Consider the following 4,755-nt stretch of genomic DNA (forward strand, 5'->3'; position numbering starts at 1 on the left):
ACAAACCTTAACAGACCTTTTCTTCTCATTCAAATCACAAGAAGGTAAAAGGCTCTTGCTCTAAACAAAACAGCAACATCATTTTGCATACAGTGTACACACTGTTTGGCCAATGAATACCCTCCTTCAGCAGAGGGAAATGAACAAGTGAGATGAAAAGGCAGATGAGATGATACAAGGAAAGCACAGGTCCAGCCAGGGTTAACCTGACACAAAGGAATTTGAATAACAAGAAGCCTTTGAATGACTCAGGTTAGGTTTATCTCCTCCAAAAGGAAGTTAACCCCATGTTACTCACAGCAGCAAATTACTAATGAACTTTGGAGGAAGTCTTAAAGAAGGCTATGGTCAGAAAATGGAAAAGGAAACAAGCCGCAGGCTCATCTTCAGATGAGGACTCTGCACAGGACTTACTTTTCAATTGTAGAACAACCACAGTAGTATTCTGAGATGGCACAAGTGTATGGGAAAGTGACTGCCTCTCTCCCACCCCAATGCCTACTATAAGTCTTCTTCAGCCCCTGAGACAGATTTATCAGAGCTGATTCATTCTGCAGGAGTTGAAGACTAGATTTGAAGAGTAAAGTAGCAAGGAAGAGAGCAAGTAAGTAGAAACTGAAGCATTTTCCTATTACCTTGGGAGCGCTAGAGGCCTGATTCATCCTTCCTGTAAGCCCTGCATATGAAACTATGTCCAGCAAAGTCTCAGACTCACCCAACCCTTCCCATGTCCACATTCACAGCTAACAGAAGCCACCAGCACCAAAGTTTAAAGGCCTTGGGAGGCCTGACATAATACAACAATATTTTATTGAGTACCTACTTATGTGCTAAGCACTGTGCTAGTTGCCAAGGTTATAATCATAAGCAAAATAATAGATCATTCTCCATTCTCTGGGTGCTACAGTTCAACGGGAGACACTGACAGAGTGGTGATTCCAACGCCAGTGCTAAATGCTATAATGTGGGTGGAGGAGGTGGAACAGATTATTCTGAGAGTTCAAGGAAGGGTGAAGGGGGCAACCTTCTCAGGAAATAGTGTCCTCCAAGCTGAGACCTCAAGGATGAAGTGGAAGTAAAGACTTCCAGAAGGGGAGACTCAAGAGAAAGTCAGAGCTTTGACTCTGGGTATACAGAAAAACTGGAATGCCTTAGATCAATCTCACATAAGAAAGGAAACCATGTCACCTCCGAATGGAGTATCTTTCTCTGTTTAGTGTTTTATTAAGTAATCCTCCTCGTGGGTTGCGAGGAAAACCCTACCCAGGAAGCAGCCGTCTTTTGCTCTCTCAACAGGAATTTTCCCTACCTTTGCTTATCTGGTAATTTGTGAATCTGAAGATTCTTCTTATCTGATAAGATTTCAGAATATTAGGAAGACTTTCCAATTCTTCCTGACTTTATCAAAAATGTTTTTGAATGTACTGTTAAGACTAGATGTGTGGGTCAGGCACGGTGGCTCACGCACTTCGGGAGGTGGGCGGATCACGAGGTCCAGAGATTAAGACCATCCTGGCCAACATGGTGAAACCCTGTCTCTACTAAAAATACAAAAATTAGCTGGGTGTGGTGGCGTTCGCAGCTACTCAGGAGAATCGCTTGAACCTGGGAGGCAGAGTTTGCAGTGAGCCGAGATCACACCACCGCACTCCAGCCTGGTGACAGAGCGAGACTCCATCTCAAAAAACAAACAGACAAACAAACAAACAAACTAGATATATGATGGCTGGGCATGGTGGCTCATTTCTGTAATCCTAGCACTTTGGGAGGTCGAGGTGGGTGAATCACCTTGAGGTCAGGAGTTCAAGATCAGCCTGGCCAGCAGGGTGAAACCCCGTCTCTACTAAAAATACAAAAATTAGCTGGGTGTGGTGGCGCATGCCTGTAGTCCCAGCTACTCAGGAGGCTGAGGCAGGAGAATCGTTTGAACCCGGGAGGCGGAGATTTCAGTGAGCAGAGATTGTGCTACTGCACTCCAGCCTGGGCGACAGACTGTGACTTCGTCTCAGAAAAAAAAAAAAGACTAGATATGTGATTATCACATGCACAAAATAAATTTAAAAGCACATACATAGGCACATGGAAACAAAGTTAAAAGAGAGTCATAGGACAACATAGGTGAAATTCTAAAAATAATAACAGCAAACATTTATTGAATGCTTGCCCTGTATCAGTTACTTTTTCTAATTTTTTTATACATATTATGTCAATTACTGCAATTTACATAGTACGCAGGGTTTGAATCCCATGGGTACATGTATATGTAAATTTTTGTCAATAAATATGCCTGGCCTCTATATCAGGTTCTGTATCTGCAACCAAACAGTATTTGTGGGATGCAAATATGGAAGGACAAGCCAGCTTTTCTTATCCACGGTTCCGCAGGGCACACTGCAGATCTTAAGTATGCATGGATTTCGGTATCCACAGGCAGTCCTGGAATCAATGTTCCTGTGAATACCAAGGAAAGACTATTATAGGTTCTACTGATATTCGTATTTTCCATATGGGTTAACTAAGGCACAGAGAGTTTAGGCAACTTGCCCAAGATCATACAACCAGTGTAGAGTCGGGATTTGAACTTAGAGTCCACGAGCTTATCTGCAAAGAAAGCCAATCAAGTCAAAGATACCAGCCAGTTCTATGTGGGTTGGAGCTGAACTGAGAGTCCCTACCAAGTACCTTAAGCAACACAAACTGTACCTGTTCCACCTGTTAAATCCCGAAGGCTGAAAACTCCTGAAATGTCCAGATCCCTCCCCAAATTCCTTGAACTGTGTTATTTCCTTTGGGAACCCCTACATTCTTTCATAGAAAAGAACAGGTCTGATGTGGTGACTCACATCCGTAACCCCAGCACTTTGGGAGGTCAAGGCTGGAAGACAGCTTGAGGTCAGGAGTTTGAAACTAGCCTGGGCACCATAGCAAGGCCCCGTTTCCACAAGAAACAAAATTATTTTAATTAGCTGAGCGTGGTCACACATGCCTGTGTCCAGTTACTCAGGAAGCTGAGGTGGGAGGATCACTTGAGCCTAGGAGTTTAAGGCTGCAGGGAGCCATGATCCTGTCACCGCACTCCAGCCTGGGCAACAGAGCAAGATCCTATCTCTATTTTCAAAAAAAGTAAGAAAGAAAAGAATAATTTTTGGTCACTGGAACTGTTACTTCTGGATGACCATGATTATGTTAGATTCATCAAGTTCCTGACACAAAACATGATAAGTTTGCTTTTCTGAGGAACATTCAAACTAATCTTAAGTTAATACTAAATCTTTACTTGAAGGAATTAAGCCAGCTAGTTGTCTTGTGGGAAAGTCATCTAAATCATTTGTGTACTACTCGAAAGAATGACTTTAAAAAGAAACTTAAATTATTTTTTCCCTTTGGTAAAAACTGTTCTAAATTGAAGATTTATTCAGCTACTCATAGTAAAATGGTGCCTATAACTTTCTAAAAAAATTTTTTGAGATGCCAGTTACAGACCATTTTGTACAGGACATGCTGCTATATGAACAAAATGCTGAAATGTCTAAAGTGGTAAGAATTTTAATTTGTCTGTATCATTTTCTTTTCAAATTTAGTACCACTTTGCTAATTAAAAAAGTAATAATCTGGGGAGAATGTTTTTAAGAATATTTATCTGCTTTGGGTTGCAAGTAACAGAAATTCCTTCCTCAAAGTTGCTGAACAGAAGAGAAATAGGTGCTTCTCTGGCTGATAGTAGTAAACAGCCTTGTGGATTGACTCTGAAGCCCTTGTAGATCTTTAATCTTTTCTGTATATTCAGCTAGAAATACACGCTGCCACTATAACAGTCATTTTAAAAAACAAAAATAAAAACCCGATCACCTGAACAACTCTCTTGTTCTAAGAGTTGATAGCTCACAGATCATTTCCATTTTTCTAAAATAAATCCAACTTGGATGAGATGTGCTCAGAAAAGGACTTCGTAAACACTACTTATTTGAAATAATTGAGCCTCTGTGGTAACATTTAATAATACCTGCAGAGGACTAGGCGCAGTGGATCACACCTATAATCCCAGCACTTTGGGTGGTCGAGACGGGCGGATCGCCTGAGATCAGGAGTTCAAGGCCAGCCTGACCAACATGGTGAAACCCCGTCTCTACTAAAAATACAAAAATTAGCCAGGTGTGGTGGCGCATGCCTGTAATCCCAACTACTTGAGAGACTGAGGCAGGAGAATCACTTGAACCTGGAAGGCGGAGGTTACAGTGAGCGAGATCGTGCCACTGCACTCCAGCCTGGGTGACAGAGTGAGACTCTGTCTCAAGAAATAATAATAATAATAATACCTGCAGAACAGATGAACTTTCATCTTCAGGTAAGCAGCTGTGAAGGTGTCTATATTCGGAAGTCCATATTCTAAGAAATGCAATAAAGCCTGGAGAGTGAAAGTGGTGCTAGAAACTGGTTTTAATAATTTCAAACCCCAATTTTTTTTAATTTGAAAATATTTTATTGAGAGCAAAGATTTTTTCATTATTTATATTTACTTATAATTCCTTACTAGTCAAAAGGGAAACAAACAATAAAAATCTTTATCTTAAGGAAGCTTGTTTTTTTTGTTTTTTTGTTTTTTTGCGATGGAGTCTCTCTTTGTTGCCCAGGCTGGAGTGCAATGGCGCCATCTCAGCTCACTGCAGCCTCCACCTCCCAGGTTCAAGCAATTCTCCTGCCTCAGCCTCCCGAGTAGCTGGGATTACAGGCACCTGCCCCCACGGCCCAGCTAAT

This window comes from Mandrillus leucophaeus, unplaced genomic scaffold, assembly GCF_000951045.1.
Source record: "Mandrillus leucophaeus isolate KB7577 unplaced genomic scaffold, Mleu.le_1.0 Scaffold225, whole genome shotgun sequence".
Classification (NCBI taxonomy): Eukaryota; Metazoa; Chordata; class Mammalia; order Primates; family Cercopithecidae; genus Mandrillus; species Mandrillus leucophaeus.